This window comes from Hirundo rustica, chromosome 1, assembly GCF_015227805.2.
Source record: "Hirundo rustica isolate bHirRus1 chromosome 1, bHirRus1.pri.v3, whole genome shotgun sequence".
In the NCBI taxonomy this organism is placed as follows: Eukaryota; Metazoa; Chordata; class Aves; order Passeriformes; family Hirundinidae; genus Hirundo; species Hirundo rustica.
In genome coordinates, this window is record NC_053450.1 from 1,052,239 (window position 1) to 1,072,741 (window position 20,503).

Genomic DNA, 20,503 nt, shown 5'->3' on the forward strand with positions numbered 1-20,503 from the left:
GGAAGGAGGAGGTGTATAATTTTTTATCTGTGCAGGAAAATAATGATTTTATTTCAGTCCTGGAGTTCTTAATATTTCTCTTATTTTCCTATTGTTTTCTTGAATCCTGGTATGTTCTCAGTCCCACCAATAAGGGTAAGATCCTGTTTAACTGAATTTCTCTTTTCTTCTCATTGATTCAGTTGCAATTGACCACTCTCCAGCCATGAGGAACATCTCAGTACCATAGAAAAAGGATTTAAAGAAATTATTATGATGCCAGCAAGGCGAGAATCAGTCTCTTTTCTCCGGTAAAAAGTGACAGGATAAGAGGAAATGGCCTCGGGTTGCAGCAGGGTAGGTTTAGATCGGCTATTAAGGAGATTTCTTTACTGTGAGGGTTAGAAAAATCCACTTTTCTCAGTTCTCCTCATTTCTGCTGTTGATACACCAAATTCCAGGATCAAGAGGTTGCAAAAACAAATTGGGAGGAGGAAATGTTTGTTATCCCGGCTACTTTCATCAGTGAATTCGTGCAACACTCTCAATAAAAATGCTGGAAAGAGTTTTAATTTGCGTTTTAGTTCCCTGGGAATTCGGAGAAGAAGCTGACTCCCCCCTTGCTGGACAAGCTGTTGAGCTGCAGTTCAGACCCAGAGGGCTTTAGTTCCCTGGAATCCCATCCTCTCCAAGATTTTTCCAATACCAACACTGATTCCTCTGGTACCCAGAGATCCATTCCTTTTCACAACTCCTTATCAGCCGTGGTCCAGCCACATTTCCCCTCCCATATTCTGTGCCATGAACCAATTCCAGCATTTGGATTTCATTAATACGTGGAGCAGTTGGGTTGTTTCCAAGACAGGAGCATGGAAAAGTATTGTTCCCAGTCGGGAGAGAGGATTTTCTCCTTGAGAGCCTTTTAATTCCATTTTGTTTATTTGATTTGTATTGAGGTTTATATTGCTGTCTTTGTTTTGTTTGGTTTTGATATTATTATAATTGTTATTATTATTATTATTATTATTATTATTATTATTATTATTATTACGCTTCCATGAAAACACAAACAAGAAACCGGGACATGGATCAGCTGTGAAAGCAGGGAATTGAGTGGTGACAGACCCTTCTCCCCTGCATCTCTTCCTCACTTTCCCCTCTTGGGCTCCTGTAATTTTTTCCAATGACATCTTCTTGGGAGTATTTCTCCCCCTGCCAGCCTGAATTAGACAGCTCAAATGGAGGTGAGAAGAAAGCCAGGTAAATCTTGGTGTTAAGTCAGAGCTGATGTAATTCCACTCTGGGGCCAAGAAACGTCTGGAATTCCCACTGCAGAGAGGATTTTGCACAGGGAATTGCAAAAGTTTGGAGCTGGCAGAGCTTCTCACTTCACTGGGCCGATCTGCTGCAGGGCCCGAAACAAAATCTTTGCTTTGCCTTCATTTTTTTACAGGATCTTAGGATCATTCAGGCTGGAAAAGGCCTCTAAGATGGTTGAATCCAACTGCTAACACAGCATGTCCCTAAACCACATCCCTAAATTCTAAGCAAGGACAAGAGTCTCACTAACTCCTGCACCCAGGAATCGTCTCCAATTCATATCTGGAGCACCAGGAGTGGGGAGGGAGCTGAGGGGGGCTCAGCCTGGAGAAAAGAAGGTTCAGGGGGGATCTTCTGGCTCTCCACAACTCCCTTACCAGAGGTGCAGCCGGGTGGGGGTCAGGCTCTGCTCCCAGGGAATAAGGGACAGGACAAGAGGAGACAGCCTCAAGAACCTCCTGGTGTGGTTTTAATTGGATATTAATAAAAAAATATTCACTGAAAGGATGGAGTAACTATCTCTGGAAACATTAATAAGAACCCATGGAGTGGTGGCATTTAGGGTCATGGTTTAGTCGTGGCCTTGGCAGCCGTTGGACTTGATGGCTTTGGAGGTCTTTTCCAACATTAATGACTCTATTATTCCATGATCTTTTGCTTCAGAGGGGCCACGTTTTTGCTTTAGCTGTCCCAATGCCATTCAGGTCCCTCAACACCTCTCCTGTACCAGGGCTCAACCTCCACTTCAGTCTTTGCATCATTCACACATGACCCCATCAGTAAATTCATATTTGCCTCCAGCAACCTGAAGAAAATAACCTCAGGCTTGGGAGCAATCCCTGCAGAACCTGCTGGGATATTTTTTGCCTTTTCCATTCATTTCCATTATCCATGGGCAGCTACCTTAAATCTGTGTTTTAAGTGGGTTTTAATCTGATCTGATTTTAAACCGATCTATTTTTTTACTCATTAGTCACAACATGAGTGCGAGAAGTTACTTGTTCACTAAGGTTAGAGGGGATTGTTTGGGAAAAAATACTTCGGTAAAATCCCCAGGATAATGGGTTGGAATATTTTATTCAGCCATGGGAACATCAGTCAAGGGAAATGCCTGTGGGAAATAACAGGAATACATAATAGCTGACATTTCCATTGCTGCAGGAATTGTTCACAATTACTATACAACTCCATTAGTTTTCCTAAGGAAATTGCTCTTCCTTGGAGCTGGAGATTAACACCTTTGTATCAGGGCTTTCCATGTGTCCATGGAAATTTATTTTGCAGGATGCTGTGGCAGGACCCAAACCACACTCTGGTTTTTCAGATTTAGGATAATTTTGGAAAGACCCAAACCGGAATAAAACCATTTTCTGTGGGTCTTACTAGTGGTGTAGCCGTGAAAATGCGGGCTTGGAGAATCTGTTTCACAGCCTGCAGACCTCTAACCACAGAGTAAGAATATTTTGTGGGAAAAGATGGATATTTTAACCTCCATCCCACAACACTGTCACTACAGCACTTTTCTGGGCTTAATTTCTCTGCCTGGAGTAATGTAATGGGTTTTAGTCTCAATTTTTAGAGCTGAAAATAAAGATAAACTTTTTTATCTTTTAAAATATTATTATTAATAGAAGAACAGTTGCTCTTTTCTAAAGTTAATGGTAGCAGCCAGTGAGGAAATGAAAATATTTCCCCATTTCGGAAGTTTGCAGAATTATTGAGTGTTTTTTTCCCCTCTGCTTTTCTCAAGTGTGGGAGGCTGCCCTGGCTGAAGCATCCAGGATTTATGGTTGTATTTTTTGATCTGGATTTCGGGGCATTATGAGTTGGAGCCCTTTCCTTCTTTCCCCTTTGACAAGTGTGAACTACCACAAGGAAATCCAGTCTCCACAGTGGCTCTTGAAAAACTTTTCCTCAAGAATTACAGACCCAGTTTTGTTGGATTAATTGCACCAAGGGTGAAGAACTTGCACCTCCCACAATCTGGGCGCTGGGTCATTTTTTGTTCCTCCTCCTTCCTGAAGAAGATTCCCACTCAGATCTCCTTTCCCTTGTTTTTGTGACATCAAAGGTGGGTGATACCCCCCTCCAAAGCGGCTGCTCTCCATTCCTTGGAAAACTGCTCAAGTTGCCTCCATCTCATGCATTTTGGGCTCTGGATCCCAAAAGGACAAAAAATCTTGTGTCTGTTGCCACATCTGCCCTTTCTCCATTCATTCTCCAGGTTATTTCCTGTTGAATACTCCTGGGAGCAGGAGCTCCAATATTATGCAGAACAAAGGTGCAGCCAATTGCATGACTAACAAAATTCTCCAGTGGGAAAGGAGAAGGTCTTAACTCACCATTCCTGGAAATGTTGAAAAAAAAAGGACATTGAGTTTCTAAACTTCTGAATTAAGATGTGGGCAGGTGAACAAGGCCTGTCTCAGTTGCAATCAAACCTCTCTCTGTCCTAAAGAGTTTTTTCTCTCGGCAGATGTTTACAAACAGGTTTGTGAATCCCAAGAGAGATTTCTCTCTCTCATGGAGCCTAAAATGTTCTCTTTTCTCTGAGTTCCTGATTGTAGAGCTGCTTTTTACTTTGTTCACTGGAAAATTATGGCATATTTAAAACAAAAATCTATTCAAAAGAAGATAAAATATGCCATGAGATATAGAATTGGTTTTAACTGCCACCCATCCAACTGAATAACTGGAGATGTTGTATCAAGGGCACGTGACCCTTGTATGAAATGTGATGCAAAGATGACAAGGTCTTGTGTCCAGACTGGAAAATAAAGGGACTGAAAACTGTCAGGAAAGCCCATGAGAGCCTGAGACTTTAATTTTTATTTCTGTTTGCTCATTCGTCTTAGGAATATGGAAAAACATCACTCTTAAATGAATCTCAGCATCTTGGCTCAGTACAGAGGACCCGTACTTCATTGCAAAGACAGGTTAGGAAAAGCAACTGGGAGGGAAAATGCAATGTGATTCCAAATATTGGTGTCTGAAAAATTTGGGATTTAATCAGGATTTAGTCCAAGTAAGTTCTAACTGATCACTTATGAACTTCTAGCTGCCATGAGGAGAAGTAAACATCCCTCCACAGGTTGGAGGGAATCATGGAGAAAAATCACATCAGACTTGCCCAAAAGCCTCTTTCCCAGTCTAAAAACTCCAGGGATGCAAATAATCTCTCAGCCTCCATTAAAGTTTCCCTGAAAGAGCGAGGCATTTGGGAGGTTTGTGACAATGAAATGTCAACAATGATGTAAAAAAGGAAAAAAATGTTCCCCACGGCTTCTTGGAGAAGGGAGCTGCAATGGATCTGAGGAGCTTGGCTCTGTCTGCTCAGAGATTTTTTTCCCCTCTGCATATCTCCTTTGTTTTTTTATCATTTTTCCTTCTGGATAAAGTGCAGAAGCAGCTCCTGAAAAGTCAGGAGACATCAAGGCCCCGTGGGCTTTTCTTATGCCACTTTTAATTGCCAAACTCACTGTCAATCCCAGGTTCTATGGCTACTCCAAGGTAGGACAATGGCTCCTGGGAGAGTACCAGGGGTCACAGTTGTCACCCTGCAGAGCCTCAGTGCCCAGAGGCTGATGGAGAAACCAAAATAGGAAAATGACATCTCAGCAAATCATTACCTTTGGATGCTGTTAGTGTTGCTGGAGGGGAAGTGATGGAAAATAGAGGAATAGAGGAAGTTGTAAAATGGAGGAGCTCTAGGGAGCAATCTGAAACTGGAGTAGAATTTCTTGCACCCAAATTTTTCAGTGGGAAGAGATGCCTTGGCATGGTCCTGATTCCTTGATCCCATTTCTCCTGTTCTGTCGGAACTTTTCAGTCCTCTGTAGCCACCAGAGCAACCTGCTTAAGGACTCGGAAGCCCACAGAAATCACCCATCCCTTCCTCCCTCCCATCCCATCTCATCCCATCCCATCCCATCCCATCCCATCCCATCCCATCCCATCCCATCCCATCCCATCCCATCCCAACCTGTCCCATCCTGTCCCATCCCATCCCACCCCACCCCATGGATGGGAGAATTCTGTGGATGGATGAATCCATGAATGATGATGAAGCACCTGTCAAAAAAAACCCAAAAACCCCAAACAAACAAAAAAAACCCAAACAACCCCCCCTGAATTTGGATTTTCCTACATTTGTGTTGGGGTGTGCTGCCCTTGGGCTCAGGGATACTCTAAACAGAGTCTTGCAATTATTCCTGCTAGAGCTGCCCTGTTCATGGAATCATGTATGGTTTGAGTTGGAAAAGACTTTCAAAATCATCTTATTCCAGCTCCCTGCCATGGGCAGGGACATCTTCCACTATCCCAGGTCGCTCCAAGCCCCATCCAAGCTGGCCTTGAACACTTCCAGGGGTAGGAAAGCCACAGCTTCTCTGGGCACCTGGTGCCAGGGCCTCACCACCCTCACAGGGAAGAATTTCTTCCCAATATTCCACCTAAATCTACTCTCTTTCAGATTTAGAGACATTCCCCCTTGTCCTGGCACTGCACATCCCTGTAAAAGGTTCCTTACAACACAAAGCATTCTAGGATTCCATGATTAGTTTATTAACACCTGTTAATTAAGTGGCAATAGGTGAACCTCACATTCAAGACTGGTATCTGCGATGCAACAGGTAAGTTGCAACGTGAGACCTATAAAAATAGCAACAAACACTTTAAGATTTCCAAACATCTTTAATTATTGCTGAGGGCTTCTCAGTACACACAATGAGCTGGATGCGAAAGCTTCAGCTCCCTCACAGAATTGAGGGGAATCTGGTTTTGTTCCCCTTCCCCTCCATCATCCTGCAGAAGACGTGGCTGCTAAAATCTGTGTGTTGATAAATTATCATGTAATTTCATAAAGCTGCTGTGTTTTAACCCCAGAGATGCTCCGTCATCCCTCCAGTGAATGGAGGAGAGAATTGAAAGGATAAAAGTGACAAAACTCATGTGTTGAGATAAAATCAGTTTAATCATTTTCTCCAATAAAGTCCAGCTTTATGGGTGTGCGGCTTTGCCTCCAATCGCCCCTTTTTGCACACTTTGATAAAACCGGGCCATTAAAAAGTAAAATAAAAGAGATGAGTTCCAAATTAGATAATAAAGCTGGGCCCAAGCAGGTCATTAGTGTCTGTGAATTTTTTATGGCTGTGCCATTGAGCAAGGTGGGGAGGGCAACAGGAGCATTTTGCTGGGGGATTAGTCTCTCCTTGGATATAAGAGAACAGAGAGTGCTGGAGCCTGCTGAAGCCACACAAAACAAAACCAGGAATAGTCACAAATCTTTCCAAAACCCTTCTGCTGACTGCAGGTAAGACCTAGGGCAGTAAGAGCTCAGACTCCAGTGGTTTCCAGCTTGTATTACAAATTCAGGTTGTATGTAAAAGGTGTTTTTGTTTTTCTCCTCTTTCTTTGCTCTTGTTCAGGTGATAAAGTGGAGTAATGAAGGCAGGATAAAAACTCTCTTGGGTTAAATGAACCCAAAACAATCAACTCCTTTCATTGAAATAAACTTTCAGCTTGGGTTGAGCAGAGCAGTTACTCAACCAGCATCAAAAGCTTTTTGCCTCTTAATGGTTTGTTGTTTGGGGCTAAATTTCTAAATTAAATATTGTCAGTGAGCAAAGAAAAAGGACTTAATCCCTTGAGAAATCCTTCCTTTCCACTGAGGAATTCAGCTGTTAAATGGGCCTGAATTGTTTCAGCCCAACAGTTCTGAAGAGCAAAAATACTTCAGCTCATTTTTTTCTTTCCTTTTTTTTTTATTTTTTTTTTTTATTTTTTTTTGTCTGCATTAGTGCCAATTCACTGGGCTTTTTTGGGACCCATTGTATTACTCCTCTGATGGTATCTGTAGAGCTGCTCATGGTACAGTTTCTCTGTGTAGCTAAATGCAGTGTAAAATCTACAGTAACAATGGATAGAAGGTAAATGCCATAATTCCTATACAAGCACTTCAATTGGGCAAGGGGAAATAGGCTCAAGTTTCTCCAGGGGCAGTTCAGATTGGATATCCCGAAAGATTTTTTCATTGAAAACGTGGTTGAGAACTGGAAGGGGCTGTCCAGGGAAATGCTGGAGTCACCATCTCTGGAAGTGCTCTAAAAATGAGTAGATGTGGCAGTTTACTCCATGGCTTTGTGAACATGGCGGTGCTCAGTCAAAGGCTGGACTGGATGAGCCTGGAAGTTCTTTCCAACCTTAATGAATCCGTGATTCTGTGGTCTTCACTTTGGAAGCAGATGTACATTGTCCTGGCTGGGCCTGAGCCAGCTGTGAACGGGAGGGAATGCAGGTATGGATTGCACTGTGTTAATTTGAAGAATAATTAAATGGAAATGGTCCATGCAACTCTTTTTCCATATGTGAGAAATGACCCACTTCTCAGTTAAAAATTAAAGAAAATTTAATAAGTGACAATAGGGGACAAAGTCAAAAAAGGAAAAGGAGCGGCGTTGGGTGCTCAGCCACAGCCAGAGGCACATCAGTCAACATGTTAACACCGCTTATGAACCCTGGGTATTGCATCAGCCAACTACATATTCATAACTGAATACATTTTAACATGGTTCCTCCTTCATCCTGCCTTTTTGGAGCATGTGCAATGGTCCTAGTCATGGTCATTTGTTACTTTTTGATACATTCAACATATTTGGATTTCTTCGTTGGTTAAATGTTAACATTACAACAGCTCTTCACCAGCATTGGTATCGCAACACAACATTCTCGTTAAAAGAACTCTAAACTTCAGTAAAACTTCTCTCACAAAAATCAAGATTGTAAAACACAGTATTCACTTTGACCATTGTGAAAGTCAACACTGTAATATATTTATCACACATAGAATCCCAGGACGGTTTAGGTTGGAAAGGACCATAAAGATCATTGCATTTCACTCCGACATGGAACACCTTCCTCTAATCCAGGTTCCTCCAAATTCCATCCAGCCTGGCCTTAGACACTTCCAGGAATGGGACAGCCTCGGCTTCTGTGGGCAACCTGTGCCAGGGTCTCACCACCTTTCCAGGGAGGAATTTCTTCCCAACATTTCACCATTTCTATCCCATTTCACCATATAAAATAAACCAATTCCAGACGATGGCAGTCCACGCAGACCAGAGAGGACAGATGGGCTTGCTCTGTTTCACTCCTGATACACTGTCCCCATATTTTGACCTTGTTTTTCACCTTCAAACTTCCACCACAGTTGTGGATGTTCTGCTCTGCTTCTCAGAGCGATGGGCGCTGTGTAAACTGTGAGTCACAGCCATTGTTCAGCACGGAAGGCCAGGATAAAACACGAATTCCACATCCAAACAGAAATGTGGAACTGGGGACAGATCTGATTCTTTCCCTCCCAAAGTGAATGAGCAAACCCAGACCTCTTAAGGATTCATCCAGCCCTCAGATGATGTGATCCATAATACTTTACTCCCATCAAGGGAGGTTTTTTCATGAGGAGCAGGATTGAAATGAAGAAGGCTGAGGCGCCCTAAACTCTTCTGATCTCTCTCTAATGCACAGATCCTTGTTATTCATCACCACACAGACTTGAGGGAACTGTTAAGTGAGGTATCACTTAGTCCTGCGGTGTTCTGAGAGGCCCACGTTATCTGCCTTAACCAGGAGCCTGCAGTGAATTAGATCATTAAGCAAAGATGGATTTGACACATAAAAAACTCATATCTCACATCATTAACGTTCAAATCACCTTCTACATTTTATTTCCCTAAATAAGATGATTTGGAAGCCTGCAACAACAGGGGTTGGTGGCACTAAAGCTTCACCAGGCATGACTTGAGGGGATAAAACATGAGAGGAAGGATCAGACATATTTTTGAATATCTCCAAATATTAAAATATCTTTTTTTTTTTTTTTTTTTTTTTTTTTTTTTTTTTTTTTTTTTTTAAACCTGTGTTTCTTTTTTATTTCTCTGAGTGAACAAACTCAGATCTCAGAAATAATGGTACCCTGAGAGTGTAATTGCTTTGGGAAGTACTTGATTCCTGTAGTGACAAGAAAAATAGATGGAGGAGCGGATGAGGGAAACGTGAGGATGTGGGATGATACAATCCTGTAGCCTTGAGTCCTAACAGTTTTTTCATCTCCAAATTAAGATGATTGCATTCCTTCCTCTGCTTCTTCAGCATCAAATCCTCAAAATGCTGCTGGATTGCCTAAACCATAAAAACCCTTGAATTTTGGGTGCCCACCCTGAGCTGTGCCAAACTCCGTTGAACAAAGATATCCCAGTGAACTCCGGGATGAGTCTTTGGGATCAATTGTAGAATCTGTCTCAACAAAACGTGGCACCAACAGCCTTCAGGTCAGCTGGATTTGAGCTCAAATTACCTTTCCTTATATTATCTGAGTGTCCAAAAAGTTGTTTTCATGGCAATTTAGCCCTGGTTGCCCAGGGGTGGATTGGATGGGGTAACCTCCCCATCTGGACAAGCAGATGAAGGTTAGAGGGACGTCCTGAGGTCTGGAACACCCACATCAGGCAACCAAACTGCCCTCCAAACAGAAGATGTTCCAGACTGATGTAAAAGACATAACTTTTGCAAGAAATTAGAGAAACGGTGGCGGAAAGTGGAAATCAGAGCAAAAACATAGTGGAATTTTTTTACAGATAATATAATCAGCTGTCAGGCATGGCTGCCATGAGAAGGAGAAAAAAAAAATCAGCTTAGAAATGCCTCAGAAAAGAACAGGTTTTAAAAATTTCATTTTCTGTTCTTACCTACCGTTCTAGAAAAGAGACAGAAAATGTTGAAAGAAGATTTTTTGCAGAAAGATGAACTTGATAATCAATAATGCTCTATCAGAGAATCACAGAGTCACAGAAGGGTTTGGGTTGGAAGGGACCTTAAAGATCATCCATTTCCATGCCCCTGCCATGGGCAGGGACATCTTCCACCTGACCAAGCTGAAATATCCATATTTCCTGATTATTTCAGTGTGAACCACCCAAAAGCAAACCTTTCTGCATGATCTCAGACCAGAATTCAATGGGAGATCAGGGATGGCAGCAGGTCCTCCATGAGCCTCCTCACAACGTAAAATTCCTCTTACATTTCCCTTCAGAATCCCAGAATCATTTAGGTTGGAAAAGACCTCCGAGATCATTGAGTCCAACCTGTGACTCATGTCCACCTTGTCACCCAGCCCAGAGCACTGAGTGCCACATCCCTGGAAACTTCCAGGGACGGGGACTCTGCCACTCCCCTGGGCAGCCCCTTCCAATTTCTGACAACTCTTTCCATGAAGAAATTCATCCTAATGCCCAACCTTGTTGTGAAAAATCCATGTTCAAAACCACAGCCTTGCAATTATCAACCAAACCACACTGACATTCTAGTGACAACCTGGAAATAATGACAGGGTAGCAGAACATCATGGAAATTATCTGCATGAAAATTCCTGAGGCAGCTGAGGCCCTGAGGACCGAAACTGTGCAATTATCAGAAGGTTGTTATTCCCTCAGAATTACCCCCTGCTCACAGTGAAAACAGCCAGGCAGTTAGACTGGAAGAGAATTCGGGATGTCAAGGAAATCTGATGTTTATTTGGCAGCAAGGGGGGATTTCCTGAGTAGTTGGAGAAGCTGAAATACACCAGCTCATTTTGCAGCCAGAGGGAAAACGCTGCTGGTCATGGGGCAAAGAGTTTTCTTTAGGAATCAAAGAATCTCAGGATGATTTGGGTTTGACAAGACTTGGAGATCATCTTATTCCAACCCCCCCTGCCACAGGCAGGGACATCCTCTACTAGATCAGGTTATTCCAAGCCCCATCTAACCTGGTCTTGATCATTTCCATGGGTGGAACATGTGATATATTTGAGAGACAGATTTGGTTTAGCAAGACGTGGAAACTGGGAGGACCTTCTAGAACCGAGACTGAAAGGCTCAGGAGTGAACTTTTGTGAATATGAAATCGTGGTGGGTGTCAAAATTTGCTACTCAAACTTCCAGGTGTTCTAGCACTCATAGAACTATTCAGAGTTTGCACTAATATTTTAATATTAGTTGATGACGATAAAGATCCCTTGATCTGCATGCTGAGGGTCAGAGGGGAATGTTTAGGCATTTATTAAGCATGGGTGGATATTATTTTAAGGTATTCTGGAGAATATTTCTACAGCTGTTCACAGCATCTTTTCTAACTCCAATTGTTTTCCAGTTAATTGTCCCTTGTTAGTCAGGCCCCATTGCTGTTTTCATGGCTAAAAGGAAGCAAAATTTAACACTGGTTGGCTGTTAAATCTCTGAGAGCTTTTTAATTCCTGCAGTTGGTCATCCAGGCACATTCAGCAGGATCCAAGCTTTTTATTTTTCTCACTGGGAAAGGAAGAGATTGTCTTGCTTCCCTCCTGGTATCCCTTACTCTGAGTGTGAGACCATGACCTGTGCTGACTTATCTGAGTAAAAAAAAGGAAAATAAAAAAAGAAAATGAAATAATAGAAAAATGTAAGAAGAAATGCTTCTGGTAACAGGTCCTGACTCCTGGGGAATTTTTTTGTGGATTTGGATCCGTGGCAGCCCATTTATCGTTGTCCCTCGGAGAATTACTGAAGACAACAGGAGACTGGAGCTGCCCTGCTGGGGGTGAAGCCATATCCAGCTTAATGACAGGGTTTTCCAATAGAAATCCCAGCCTGGTGAAAGAATACAGGTAAAAAGACAGGAGCACAGAGAAGATTATTCAGCAGCTGTGTGCATTGGGGAGTTTTCAGGGAGTTGTCCCATGGAAGACATCAGGCTGGTCAGGGAGCTGGAGCACAGGCCCAGAAATGGGTGAAGGCATGGACCTGTTAGAATGAGTCCAGAGGAGGCCACAAAGATGTGAGGACTGGAGCCCCTCTGCTCTGGAGCCAGGCTGAGGGAGATGGGAGTGCTCACCTGGAGAAGAGAAGGCTCCAAGGAGTCATCGGAGCCCCTTCCAGTGCCTGAAGAGGCTCCAAGAGAGCTGGAGAGGGATTTTGGACAAGGAATGGAGTGACAGGACAAGAGGGAGTGGTTTCCCACTGGCAGAGGCAGGGATAGATGGGATATTGGGAAGGAATTCTTCCCTGTGAGGGCAGTGAGGCCCTGGCACAGGTTTCCTAGGGAAGTTGTCCAAGGCCAGGTTGGACAGAGCTTGGATAGCGGAAGATGTCCTTGCTCATGGCAGAGGGTTGGAATAAGATCATCTTGAAGATCCCTTCCAACCCAAACTATTCCATGACTCCATGATTCTTCTCGAGCTAAATTTCATGGAACCAGAGTTATGTCCATGTGTGGGAACTGACAGTGGTCAGAAAGTAGATTTTTCGGCTCCAGGCAGTAGCTTGAAGCCTGTGGGAAAACACAAGTACATAACTCTCCCACTCTGACCTGGGAAATTATAAGGAGGAACCCAAAATAATCATTATAGATATCTTCTTCCTAACACCTGGTGTTTTTCCGATTTGTTTACTGGTAAAGATGTTTTACTAAGAGGCGTTGGTCTGAAACGACTGATAGGTCCAATTGTACCAAAACACTGTATAAAAGATCTTGTCTTTCAATAAACCTTTGTTGTAATGCCCTCCAAAGAAACTGGAATTTTATGTATTGTTATTTGAGCTGTCCCAAATTGTAATGATATCCATGGGCTCCACAGGGTCCCCAGATCCTCAGTCTTGCTCTTCTGGAAGACATCACCAGGACTGGGCATCAAGAAATGTGTGAGGGCCCAAGTAATTGGCCACACCAAAGGGTTTCCATGTGGACATTGTGGGCTTTTCAACACAAACACAAAATCTTTGAGCTGAACTCAGGAAAAAATGGTTTCTATTGGAAAAAGGCAACAGATTCCAGGAGATTTTGATGAACAAAGCCCAGCGAAAGCCAGGTTGAGTTCTCTCAAGGAGATGATTAGGCCAGTTGAGGAACGATGATGTTAATGTTTGTTGATCAATAAGAACCTGTGACACTGCAGGAAGTTCCTTAGGCTGCTGAGCTCTCTGGAAATTGAGCCACAGCCACATCCCTGGCCAAGAACTCCCTTGGGAGAGAACTGATGGATCGTACAATCCACTACGAATTAATTCAGTTCCTGAGGAGTCCAGATAACAGCAAAGTGCTGACACAATTTATTTTTTTTTCTTTCAGATTCAGGGTTTCATTGCAAATGCATCTCCTCTTTATTTTAGGAATGTTCCAAGGGATTGAGATAAAGGCAATCCCAAACATTGCTTTGAGAAGTCATCTTGACACAAAAGAAATATCTGCAGGCTGATCTGTCCTCTTGTTCTGCTGAACAGCACACTTATGCACTTTTACGACAAAAGAGAACTGATTTTGGAATAACATTCACTAAACTTGGACACCCTGAAACACTTAAATCAGTGGAGAGACCTTGCTTTATTATAGTTTGTGTGTGGGATGCATTTCTTAATTTTCACCTCCTTATGTGCTCCAAAATACCCCGGAGCCCATTGAACCCGGCTGAAATTTTGCAATGGCAATAAAATAAAATAATAATAAAAAAGGTGCTGTTTCAAATGATAAAATAATTAAACACAGCTAAATTTGAAGCCGCTCTGGCAAAGTGTAATAGTAAAAGGCCATTAAATGAGCTGTCCATTTATAGAAAACATAAGCTATAAAATTCATTTTTAATGGACTGTTTCCATGGAAATGTTCTTTAAGAGGGCCGTTTTATAGGGCATTAAGCAGCACAAGGAGTTGAGCTGAGTGGAGTGGTGGCTGTAATGCAGGGTCTATGGTTTGTAAAAAATTGAAGCTGTTAAAAGGTTTATAGCCAAGAGAGTGAGGAATAATTCAGAGCCGTTTATCACTCACCCGGCAAAATTAAGTGCTAAAGCTCAGCACACCTGAAGTGGAATCCCCTCATTAGCTCCTCACCCAAATGTCTTGGAAAGAGAGGGAAAATCTGTTCCCTGATTATGGAGGCAATAATAATTATAGGTAATTTGTATGTCCTCGTTCTGCTAATTGATGGAATCTTGCGGTGTTTTTTAAATATTAATTAAATAACTCGCTCTGAGCAATGAAATCACTCCGCACAATAAAACCTTGCTTTTATTTGCAGCCTGCTCCTTATGCCCGGGCCTAATGGTTGTCATTTAATGTTGGAATTTCATTAATGTGCTGCTGAGGCTGTGATCTAGCAGAAATCCATGGCTGAGGTCCAGAGGCAACCTACTCCATGTTCCACAGACTGGAAAATACAGGTAAAAAATGAAAAAGGCTGGGAGAAAAAAACCCCAGAGGATCAGAATGGGAGAGGTTTACCTGTGATTTTGAGGCATTTCTAGACAAAGAAGATCCCCCAGATAAGTTCAGTCAGCATTTATTTGCCAGTGAGTCAGAAAGCTGGAATGATTTGGGTTGGGAGGGATCACGCTGTCTTTAGACACCTCAGACTGAGAATTGTGGTTGTCCCATCCCTGTCCAAGGCCCAGCTGGATGGGGCTTGGAGCGACCTGATCCAGGGGAAGATATTTCTGCCCATGGCAGGGGTTGGAACAGGATGATCTTGAAGGTTCCTTCCAAACCATTCTGTGATTCTATGATTGAATTCCCCCTTCATTTTAGGGCAGATGGTGCAGAACTGGGAAAACAACAAAAAAAACCCCCACAACAAACAATCCCTCCTCCCCCACATAACCCCCCCCTCCCTCCCCTCAAAAAAAACCAAAACAAAACAACCAAAAAAAGCCCCCCAAAATAAAACCACCTAAGTGACAGAAATGCAATTAAAATGCAGCCTGGCTACATCTGGGTCTGAACGCACAGACAGAAATCAAATTTGGAGAAGCTTTTCATTGACTCTCTGATGGGGCCCAGCCATAACAACATTTTGGAAGTACTCTGGAACACTCAAATTCTGGCACAGCGGGAGCATCCCCTCCTGATCTGTCTGAATATGGATGAGGGCAACCTCAGCTGAGGATCTGTGGGTTATTTCAGCCTCACACTCACGGGTGAGAGCTTTTCCTTCCTCCGTGGTCACCAGCACGTTCCTCTGACACAGCTGTCCCCACACAGCACAGCAGGAATTTAATCCAGGCGTCAAACTGCCAGGAGTTTGGCAAGCAAAGGATCTCCTGGAAATCCACAGGGAGGCTGCATCCAAAACCAAATTTATGCAGCACCTTCCTGCCTCCAGCCTGTTACACAGGGAGTCACTGTTGTTGAAGGAGCTGCGACAGATGACCCTGCTCCTTCCTCCGCATAGCAATGGGAAGGATTTATCTGGCAGCCAGCTGGCCCTGGTTAGTGAAAGGTTCTTACCGATGACCCTGAGGGATGTTCAGACAATCCTCTGATTATTTTTGGGTTTTTTGTTGTTGTCGCTGTTTCCCTCTCTGGTGCTCAGAGAAGTGGAAGAAAGTTGTTCTAATAGGAAGTGACAACTCACAACTGAGACCATTTCTTTCCGTCACGGAGGGTGAACGGCCAGGAAGAGCCTCCAGGTCTGCAGATGTCCAGCCATGGGAGTTTGCTCTAATGTCACTTCTTGTCCCTTCTCTGAGGGTCAATTCACAGAGTTCAAGTGATGCCCCGGCAGCCCCCACCCTCCCAGAACCATTCCTACACAGCCAGTTACGTCTTGAAGCTTCAATCACTTCAAACATGGGCTTTCATTCTGCTCCAGCAGCATTTTTAACCTCTCTTTTAACCAACTCTTCAAAGATTTTGAGCTCTTTAGTATACGCGCAGGCAAGGTTTTATTATGAAGGGTATGAAAGAGCTTCCTCAATGTTTAATTTCCCTTTTCATTTAAAAATGCTACAAATTGTTTCTTGTGGCGGGGTTTGTGTCAGGCCAGTGATATCACATGAATTTGTGGTTAGTTCTGGATGAAAAGTTTTGGGACAAAGCAATGAAATCCTTTTGGATTATTTTGTTTTTTGTGTGTAGGGGTTCAGAAGCATAAACGCAGACGAATATCTTCACTAGAGGCATCGTCCGACTTCTAAAGCACCACAGCCCCTGTGGGTGGAAAAAATTCCCCAAAACAGCAGCCAACACATTGCAGCACTCGCTTTATTAACACCATTACATTCATTTCCCTTCAATATTTGCTCTTTCTATAGACAAATGTCTTTGTTTATGGCTTTAATCTTTCTTTTTTTCAGGAGGTTGATGCTGTAGTTTGGCCAGTGAGATAAAATTAAGTGTCTTTTCCTCCTCTCCTTCACCTTGGTTGTGATTCCAGACTGGACACTTAAGACGGTTAAGCATTAAAAAAAGAGGGGAATCATTTTATTAATCAGATTACCTCAAAATAAATAAGAGAAAAAAAAAAATAGGAAGTAAGACAGTATTGTGAACAATCTTGGATAATCCAAGAAGTAAAAATATCAGGAAGGGAAGGAAATGGCTTCAGAATGTGATTCACTGGCCTGGATCCTGGATCCTGGATATTGAATTTGTTTGGTGGGGATAAATCAGAAAGAAACAGAAGTAAAATATCAGGAAGGAGAGAAAATGGCTTCAGAGAATTTATGTCTCACTGGAGAAACAGGAATTGTGAAGGGAGAGCCAAAGGTGGGAAATCAAAATGAGCCCAGGACCTGGAGGGCCAGAAAAATGTTCGTCCCTGTTCATCGGAGAGAAGAATTCATAAGGGATCAGAATTAAACACTTGGAACCACTGGGACCATCTGTGGAAATGAAGCTGCTGCCTGGTAATGACTCCAACAGAACCAGTTTTACTCTCTGATTCTATTTTTATTCTCATGTATGCACTGACTCGTATTTAACACAGCAAAAATTACATAAAAATAAAAAACCCAAACAACACAGCAAAAACAAACACCCAAAACACAAAACCAAAACCAAATCCAAACCATAAAAACATTAAAAAACCCCCAAGAAAACACAAAAAACCCCCTCCATAAAAATATTTAGCTTATGGAAACTGCCTTCTCACTTTACTCTTGGCCAGAGACTCCCAAAAGGAAAGCTCAGACCTGAATAAACCCACCCAAGGAAGAGGCCGCACCAATTAAAACCAGTTGAGAAGAGAAGAGTTTGTGCAACCCTGCCTCTAGGAAGGAAAATCATCTGAGGAAAGGAGAAAATAGGAAGGCCAGACTTATTTAAGTGAGCCACTATGCAGAGGTATCGTCCTACATCCCTGCTTTTTCCTCAGCCTCTGTGGAATGCCTTGGATAAAAAGTTGAGCATGGAACAGGTTCAGAATAAAAGACGGGGTAGATTGGATATTATGAGGACATTCTTCCCTGTGAGGGTGGGGAGGCCCTGGCACAGGTTTCCCAGAGAAGCTGTGGCTGCCCCTTCCCTGGAATTGTCCAAGGCCAGGTTGGACAGCGCTTGGAGCAATGCAGGGGATGTGAGAGCGGTTGAAACAAGATGATGGAACTGGAAATTCGGTAAGGAAAAGTGAGGCGGAACCATCCCCTTTCCCTCTTTTGGCCAATAAAAGCACGGATGGCTTTGGGCCAAAGTGAGCCCCAGCATCGAGCAGATATTTAACATCCAATGAATCTTTACCTGCAGCAGGGAAAACTGCAGATTTGAAACTTTCCCCTGCTCAATTTAGCAAGGCTTTGCAGTAACCAGACTTGGGAAAGCTTCAGGGCTTGCCAAGTCATTTGGCATCATCTGCTGTCCTGTCTTTTATCTCAAGTACAGACCTTTTTTTTAATAAAGGCTATAAAATATTCCTTTCTTTTATGGCTGCACAAATATTCCTAAGCTATTAAAAAAAAAAAAAAGAAAAAAAAAAAAAAAAAAGAAAAAAAAAGCCTTTTCTCACAAAATCTGAGCATATGTGGGTGACTTGAAGCCTCACTGTGAGAGATGTTCCAGGCTTGACAGAAAGCAGAGATATTAAAAGAAAAGTCTCCTTGGGCTGCCCATGCACCTAATGAGGCTTTTCGGCTTCCCTCCCCCCATTTTATCTCTGCTGTCCCATTAATGTCCCTTCTTCTCCTGGTGGCTGCTCCTCACGTGCTGCCCATTAAGCACAGATTAAGCAGTGATGGATGGCGCTCTGATTCCCTGGAAGCACGGCCGGCATTCGGATGTGTGGCACAGGAATTTGTTAGGAGCAAAACTGGGTTCGGGGATAACAAACACTTCTTAAAAGTGCTCAGAGTAATCCGTGAATCCCCACCCTTCCCTTGTGTCGGGGCTGCAAATTGTTCTTCCAGACAGAGACATGGAGGGTAAAATTGGAAAGAAAAAGGGAATAACAAGGAAATACAGGACTCAAACTATTTCATGGATTTGAATGACAAAAGGGTTAACACCGAGAGGAACTGTGAGGGGAAGTAATGCAGTGCCCTGTTTAATGAGAAATTGGCGCTGGCGTTGTGGGACAGGGAAAATCATGGAATATTTAAGGTTGGAAATGACCTCCAAGTTCATCAAGTCCAACATTTGACTGAATGCCACGATGTTCAATAAACCACATGGCAAAGTGCCAGGTCTACTCCTTTCCCAAGCATTTCTAGGGATGGTGACTCCACCACTGTCCTGAGGGTCCTGTCCCAATGCTTACCCACTCTTCCAGTGAAGAAATGTTCCCTAATATCCAACCTGAACCTTCCCTTCAGGCTGTTTCCTCTTGTCCTATTGTTTCTTCCCTGTGAGAAGAGACCAGCTCTTGGGGTTCCCAATACCTCTGAGGGTGTCCAGCACCTCACAGAAAATGGCTTAAATCAATAGCGAGACGGCATGGTTGAATATGTCCTGAAAAAGCAAAAGGTTTTAATAAGGAAAGAAAATAATACAAAAAACAAAGAACAAAGCCGAGCACAGTGTAGGGACAGGTCCCATATACCTGCTAGAACACCACGAGAATGCGTGGAGAACCTTTGTTCTCCCTCTTATCTACATAACTATCGAGGAGGGTTCCATTTGCAAGCTGCCAGTAGAGAAAGAGCTGCAGGTTTTGAAGAATGGTGACAAGGTCCAACAGGTGCCCCTGTTCTGGCACTGAGCCAATTGACATGAGAAGGGCATGGAAAGTTCTAGTTAAACTTCCTGAAATGTCTAGAGGTAAACTGAAACTTCTTTCCTTATACAGAAATGCCTACTCGAGTGTGGGAGGTGCCTTCCCACACCAACTCCCACCTGGCTGCGCCCTCCTGTCAGGGAGCTGTAGAGAGTGATAAAGTCCTCCTTGAGCCTCTGTTTTTCCAGGCTGAACATCCCCAACTCCCTCAGCTGCTCTTCATAACTTATGTTCCAGATCGATTTCCAAGTCTGGGAATTCTCATGGAAAATACAACATTGTGTGACTTCCAAAGGCAATTTCTTCTGCTCAGGTCTAGGACTGACCCTGAAAAGTCTTTCTCCAAGGAATAATCCCACCAATTCAAAGCAGGGCTAGGATACCCTTTGCTCCACTGGAGACCAAACCACCTTTAATTCCCATAAGGATTAGTTTGTTTTCCTGACACTGAAGAAGAAACTTGGATATGTGGAAGGGGATGCAACACTAATTAACCTTTCCTGGGATGGAGAATTAGTGCAGTAATTTCCCAACACGACTCCAAAGAGGGGAGCACTGGTTTCACACATCCTGCATCCCCATGATTATGAGCTGGATTAGCCCTGGTGCGGTGTGGGATTATCCCACTTGTGGTGTGAGTAATGTTCCAAGAGGGAAAACCAGCTGGAGAGGGCACTGAGCCCTCCCTGCAGCAGGGCTGCCGGAATCCAGATTGCCTCTGCAAACCACATTTATTTTTAACCAGGGGCTCCAAGGAGCACCCACGAGCTGTTCTCCAGGGAAGTCTCAGGAGGGAAAAAAAGGAACAGGCTGTTACATTCAGCCCCTGGCAAAAGCTGAAAAGTTGAGCAATGGGAAGCAGCTTCCATTGGAAGATGGGGATTTGCTCTGATCCAAAGGCTGCACTCATTTCTCTTGTTTTCTACCTCTGAAAAATGCCAGAGGGCAAATGGCAGCCAAGAGCTCCTTCCTTTATTGTAGTCAGACAAAGAGGTTTCTCCATCAACAGCTTTCTCTCTGATTCATCATGAGAAAGAAAAAAGTCAACATAACCTTGGATACCAGCTCACACAAAATGTCTGGGAAGGGAGGGAACGTTTCCAGCTCCAAGGACAAATCTTGTATGCTTGCTCAAAACAAAGGGAGTCAGAGAGAAACCAAAGGCTTTGGAGTTTGTAATAAAGACCTTTGCATTGGTTTGTTCTGCTCAAACTCCTGGGA